Here is a 7,432-nt window from a genome sequence, read left to right as displayed (position 1 = left end):
CTCACAGCAGTCCTCTTGACTCAGCCTGCCAAGTGCTGGGACTTTTTTTTTTTATGCATTTAAAGAGTTCTAGTTTGATATTTTGTAGAATGTGCCTCAATTTGGCCTCATCGGATATTTTCCATGATGATATTGATGCTTTTAGAAGAATTACTACGGAATGAAGTGCTTTTTTTAGTACATCACACAGGGTGTATGTGTTGAGATGTGGTTTGTTAGTAGTGACAATAACCTTGATCCCTTAGGATGACGTATGCTGGGTTTCTCCCCTGTGAAGTTAACTATTTTCCCTTTATAATTAATAAATATTTGGGCAGAGATACTTTTGTTTCATTTTTGAGGTCTAGGCTGGCCTCTCACTTTGGTGATCCTCCTGCCTCAGCCTCCTCAGTGCTGGTATAACAGGCACATGCCACTCTGCTTAGCTGAAGAGACTTTGAGGTTATATAAGTGTAATGTTCTTAAACTTTTGCCAACTAATTTTAGCTTTCATCAGTGGCTCTTGTTTGCAGTCATTACTGCTGTGGGGTTCTATTTCTGTCATTCTTTCAACAGTTATTAATTAGAATTATTTTATACCAAAGAATTTTCCCTTCTCTGAAGCAAACATTTTTGGTCTTGGGCCAGAGATATGTGTAGAAGGCTAAACTTATTATTTAACAAAATCTTTATTTAACACGTGTTCTAATAGTTGTAGCGCAAGTCCTCATCTCTGCTCTGAAGCTTACGGTTGAGTCTAATGTGAGGTGATGCTTAGGTTCTGCACTGATGACTGGGTGGTACATTTCCCCACGAAAGTCTGCTTAGGACAAATGAGGGTACTTTACCTGACTGACTCCCTGTGCTGGACTGACAGCCGGTGGTTAACTTGTGACCCCAGCTGAACTGAGTAAGCGCAGTGCTGGTTGTGGGAGGCCCACCTGGGGATTGTTGCCAGCAGCATAAGAGGCAGAACTGGAGAGGAAGAAGAAAGGCTGTTGGGAGCTTAGTGAAGGCTGCTGGGAGCTGGTAGAAGCTGTAAGGAGCTGCTGGTTCTCTTGGAGGAGCTTGTCATCTGGCTTTCCTGATGAACTCGGCTGTTTTCATCCTCTGAGGAACTTGGGACCTCGTTGGCACTGAGAATGGCTTTGGTTCACTTTGGGGGAGCTCTGGTCCTCACTTTGAGCATCGCTTCCTGGCTCTGGAGGGGAAGATGGTGCACTGCCAGTCTCCTGGAGAAGCTTGCTGCATTGGCTTTCCTGATGGGAACTCAGCTGTCTTCACCACTGGAGGAGCTCAGGACCTCACTGTTGCTGAGGATGGCTGTGGTACCTCTTGCGGGGAGCTCTGGGTTTTACTTTGCACGTCACTTCCTGGCTGCAGTGCAGATCCCTCAGCCTGCTAGCACAGATCCTTCATCCTGCTGCCACAGACTTTCTAGATTCCACCACCGACCTTTGGGCCTTGGCAGCGTAGATCCGTGAAACAGGCCTGCATGAGATGTTGTCATGGGCTCTAGGCCTCCAGCTGGACTTGTGGGAGGCATTGTTATGAGCTCTAGGTTTTCAGCTGGACTCATGCAGGACATTATCATGGGATCCAGGCCCTCAGCTGGTCAAGATTCTTTGGTTTTTAGTGTGGGGACAGATTTCCTGCACTCTCTTGTATATGATTCTTTGGGTGACTATTATAAATAATCTTATAAAATATGTGTCCTGTATTATATTGTTCATCTTGCAAAATAACCCCAAACCAACATACTCCTTTTGTGTTTTTCTTCCTGTCTTCAATTAGCACAGACTGGACTTTTCCCCAATCCTCTGTGCCTGTCCCTCCTCATTTCTAGCCAGAGGTTTTCACTGATTCACTTTTTCCTCCCAAATTTCACGCTAATTTTTCCTGTTGGCCAACTGTAACACATAGCTGCAAAGGGAAAGGAGTTCTGGGGAGAGTGATCCTGGTTCAGTTAAAAGGACAAGATTCAAAAGTATCACAGATTTTTCTTTTTTAATTTGGAGACAAATTCTTGCAGTGTAGTTCAGGCTGGATCTGAACTCACTATGTAACCCAGGATGTCTTCAAACTCATGGCTGTCCTCCTGCCTCAGCCTCCAAAGTGTTGGGATTGTAGGTGTGTACCACCATGCCTGGCATCACAGATTTTTTTAATTGTTAGGAATTTATTTTAATCCATAAAAGTAACCATGAAATATTAGGTGGTTTGGTATATATATATTTGTTTATTTATTTGGTCTGTTTTTGTTTGTTTGTTTTTTGTTTTCTTTTTGAGAGAGGGCCTTGCTATACAATTCGGGCTGGACTTGAGCTCACTTTGTAGCCCAGGCTGGTCTTGAACTTGCAACAATCCTCCTGCCTCAGCCTCCTGAGTGCTGGGATTACAGGTGTGCGCCACCACACCTGGCTTTATTTGGTCTTTTGGGGACAGGTTCGTGGTTTGTAGTTCAGGCTGACCTTGAACTGACCATGCAGCTCAGGCATGGTCAAATTGATGGTGATCTTCCTGCCTCAGCTTCCCTGAGTGCTGGGATTACAGGCAGGTGCCACAGTGTTTTTTGTTTTTTTTTCCTGGTACCAGGAATCGACATGACCTTGCTCTTGCCAGGCAGGCGCTGTGCCACTGAGCTAAATCCCCAGCCCCAATGTGCCACAGTGTTTGACTTTGTTAAATCTAGTACCAGACCATGACTTCAGAACTGTTAATGTTGAAAGGTGCATACAAAAATATCTATTAACAAAACTGCTCAATAGTGTCAAAAAACCACACAACACTTTTTCTTTAAAGATAATATGTTCTCGTTTTGTTTTGTTTTGTTGAGACGAGGTCTTGCTGTGTAGTTCAGGCTGGACTTAAACTCACCATGTAGCCCAGACAGGCCTTGAACTCACACTGATCCTCCTGCCTCAGCTTCATGAGTGCTGGAACTACAGACATGCATCACCACACTTGGCCTACAGATAACTTTCTAAATCCACTTTGATGCACTTTTCCCTTTCTTTCAGAGAATTCGTTCTACAAATTGATGAGGTGAAAAAAATCAATTTCTTTAAAAAAAAAAAAAACCCATACCAAAGTAGAGTCTATTTAAAAAACATGCAGAAAGAAAATTTCGCATAACATGTTACTGCAGAACTAATTTAAAGGAAATACAGCTCAAGAACAGAATATACCTCTACTTCTATAAATATAGGGCTTTTCCCTACTTTCTGGAAGAAATACATTTTTTAGGGCATGGACTATAAAACACCAAACAGTGCTGGTGGGGGTGGGCCAGAGGTGTGTATGGATATGCAGAGTAGGGGACTTTTGGAGGATAATAGGTACTGCACTGAAAAGGTAACACACAGAAACACACATATTAACTTATATCATATGTATACTTTATGTTATGAAGCTTTAAGGCTTTTGTTCCTAGGTAAGCCTCAGGTCTGTCAGTCTTTATCTGGTAATATTTTAAATAAGTTTAGCTACCCTGAAAACCTATATAAATGGTCTTTCCATGGAAATATCAAAAATAACCAATAAATAAATAAATAAATTATTGAGCTCAAAAATTTTTTTTCTTAAATGAGACAGCTGAGGGTGCTTTAACCAATTATTAACACACATTAAACAGACAAACAAGGCCAGGGAGATAGCTCAGCATCATAAGCACCTGCCTGGCAAGCGCAAGGTCTTGAGTTCAGTTCCCGGTAACAAAACAACAACAACAACAAAAAACCCAGGCAAAGAGAAAAAACATCTTTAAACGTGGTGGTGCATGCCTGTAATCCCAGCATTCGGGAAGCTGAGGCAGGAGGATGGTTGTAAGTTTGAGACCAGCCTGGGCTACAAAGTGAGCTCAAGGCCAGTCTGAACTCCATATGGAGACCCTGTCTCAAAAAGACCAAAATAAATAAATAAATAAATTAACAAACCAGAATGCAATCTTAGATATATTGGCCATGTTGAACTCCAATAATCTGTTTTTTGTTCTGTTTTGTTTTGTTTTCCAGTACTGGGAATTGAACTCACAACCTTATGCTTGCCAGGCAGATGCTGTGCTGCTGAGCTAAATCCCCAGCCCCAAACTCCAATGCTCTGTTCATAATTTTTAGCTTTGTCTCTGTGAGCAGACTAGTCTGAACTTTTCCTAAATTAGCAGAGATCTCTTGTAATAATGCAACAACAAGCAGAAACACCAAAATGACACCCAGGATTTGGAGGTAGATTTATTTACTTACGTCGATGGGCACTGATCGGGATCATTTCCTGGAACATCAAACCCTGATCGCTGGTAGTCTTGGGTTTATATGCGATAAGCAAGCAGGAAGTACAGAGGAAGAATGGCTTGTTAACTGGGGATTACTTTATACATTGTGCATCACAGTGACCAGTGCTTTCTAAGAGACAGGAGCAGCTGGATCTGGAACAGGAACTATTACCTGGGCAGCTAAGAAACTGAAATATACCGGCAGAGGGGCCACTTTATGTTACAATGAAAGTCAGAAGAAAAAAAAACCTTTTACACCTGTGAAAGCAAAGACTGTTATTACGAAGGGCTTATTGGAATAGACTTGTTTCTGTTTAAACCTGTTAATAAATTCATAAAGGATCTGTAGGAATATTTTTTGTTTATCAGTGAACCTACTATCTGAGCTGTAAAAACCAATCAGTGTCCCTCCTGGAGCAGCAAAGTGACAGGAGTTAATTTCCAGTTCTGCCTAAGGGTAGAAAGGCTGATAATTCGGACCAAACCATTTACATTTATTGAGTCCAAGGGTCAAATCAAGACCAGTTTTTATGAATATGGTCCAGAGATAAATGAAGTTCAGCTTCACTCTGGAAGTGTCACAGGGAGGGGGAAATGTACCTCGACAGAACCGCCCGGGAATGCAGCAGCCACAGAGAAGCGAACTGCCCTGGAGCAGGAGAGCCAAACCACAACCATCTCGAGGGACGAGCAAGACCAAAAGCTTTTTCAGGGTAGATCTCCGGTACTTAGAAAAACATGCCATCAAAGACAAAAGCTACGCCTGATTTCAATCACATTATCAGGCAGAAAATTAAATCACTAATCAAAGAGCCTGAATGAGGGCTTTTTAACTTTCTGAGAGAGAGCAAGAGAGGACAGGTTTGAAAATGCTCCTTTAAGCTTTGTAATTTTGGGCTCATGTATGTATATGCCGGAGCCTTTGTAAAAAATACTGGTGGGGGCCGGAGATATAGTTCAGTGGCACAAACCCCTGCCTGGCAAGTGCAAGGTCCTGAGTTCAATTACTGATACAAAAAAAAAAAAAAAAATTCTGATGGGAGTTCCCTTTTTCTGATAAACTTTTCCCAGTTTATCATTACTTACTGGCTTGACTTTTGTTATCCTTAGCTTTCTCTACCTCTTTATTTTTCCATTTGTATTTTCCTTTTCTTTTCCTATTTCTATTTTCCCCTACTTTTCTTTTCTTATTTTTCCCTATTTTATTTTTCTTTTTTTATGGTGAAACAAGTCCAGTTGGCATATGGTATTATAATTTTAGAGCCCCTCCAGTCTGGCCACCTTTCTTGGTTCCTGTCCATCCGCTGGGGTCGGGGCAAGGGAGAATTTTGCAAGTGTGGTCCCAAGGTTAAAGAACACATGTGCAAGAGTTGAAGAACCACCTGCATCTTTATTGTATAATTCTTATGCAGGTTACCTCATATTTACATTCTTACATAGTGCCATAACCAGCACATGCGTCTGCTAAGTCATGGTTACAGAATTGAATCCCGCAGAGCACCTGCACTAGACTGGGGGGGTCTCATCCTCAGGTGTCCTTAGATACCCCTGAGCTTTGAAGCAGTCTGAGTGGTTCCCCATACTCCAGCCTCTCAAAGGTCAGTGGTGTATAAATGTGACATTTTATGTGTAACAGGGCACAAGTACTTGTGGTTAACCCATCAAGAATGATGTGGTTTTGCAAAACCATCTTTCATTTGAACAGTTTCATCCATAAGCAGCATCAAAGCCTGGCATGTCACATTCAAGGTTTGGGCCATATATTGAGCAGGAACTTCAACCTGGAGGGTTGTTTATGGTCCTTGCCCTTGGTCAGACGCCATTCCTAGCAGTCAATCACTGAAATGCCTGGTCAAGGCGTGTGTAAGTCATTTCCTGGTGAGAGGAGGGCCTTATGTCCTGAACCATGATACCCTACATGGTCAGCTTTTTAGCCACGCTCCCATACATATTGCCATAGGTCAGCACCCCACAAGGGACAGTGCCCTATCTGTCACGCCTGAACTGCCCAAGCCGGCAGCCCGAGCGTCAGCCCCCTCAGGATGGCCCAACTGTCTGTGCACACACATAGGGGGTCTCCTTCATGTAGCACAAGCAATCACACTGTCCACAACTCTGCCCATTGTCTTGACCTGCTGGTTCTGGTTCCAAACCAGAGTACTTCTGCACTGGGCTGGACAGCTGTCCATTGCGGGTTTGGATCCTGGCTAGACCCATCAGTATATCCAGCTTCAGCTGGAGGTCCCTTTCCCTTCTGTATAGGGGCTGGGGGTCATGTCCTGTAGTCTGTCCTCCCGGACGGGTTCCTGGGATGTGTACATCCTGGGTCCCAATATCATTGCAAGTTCAGCTGCCAACGCTTAGCCGAAAGGAGGGCCTGCTGTTGCAGGTACGTCCCCCGACGCCTGAGAATGGGAGCCTGTGCCAGCCCGCCCCTGGGATGGGCTGTTATGTCCATGCCCAGCCCTCTATCAGGTCCTTTGCTGTACTTCCACGGTCTGCTGTTCTGTGATGCTTTCACAGAGGCGCAGAGCAGCATGCACTGCTTCCAGCTGTTTCTCAGTCAGGGAATACCGCTCTCGGCTCCCTTCCACAGCTGTGCCCAAAACCCAGCAGTGAGCTTCCGCCTCCTTGCTTTTTGCCATAGGCCCCAGCCAAATCCATCGTCATCCACACTGATGGTTGGGATAAATGGCAAGGTAGGGCCGGGCATGGTGGCGCACACCTGTAATCCCAGCACTCGGGAGGCTGAGGCAGGAGGATCATCACGAGTTCGAGACCAGCCTGGGCTACAAAGTGAGCTCAAGGCCAGCCTGAACTGCATAGTGAGACCCTGTCTCAAAAAGACAATAAATGGCAGGGTAGGGTCAGCGACTTGTACAGCTTGTACACATGCAACAGCCGTCTTTAAGTCCTGAAAAGCAGCTTCTGTTGCATCTGTGTAGCCCCATGTTATGCCCCTTTTGGTCATCTGGTATAAGGGGCACAGCAGGGTAGCTAGGTGCAGTACTTCCATCAAAAACCTAGCAAGCTGGCAGCTGGGCATGGTGGCTCACTTCTGTAATCCTAGCACTCGGGAGGCTGAGGCAGGAGGATCGTTGCGAGTTTGAGACCAGCCTGGGCTACAAAGTGAGCTCAAGGCCAGCCTGAACTGCATAGCGAGACCCTGTCTCAAAAAGACAA

This window comes from Chinchilla lanigera, unplaced genomic scaffold (assembly GCF_000276665.1).
Source record: "Chinchilla lanigera isolate Chin_1 unplaced genomic scaffold, ChiLan1.0 scaffold00015, whole genome shotgun sequence".
NCBI classification, from domain to species: Eukaryota; Metazoa; Chordata; class Mammalia; order Rodentia; family Chinchillidae; genus Chinchilla; species Chinchilla lanigera.
This window is presented reverse-complemented; position numbering follows the sequence as displayed.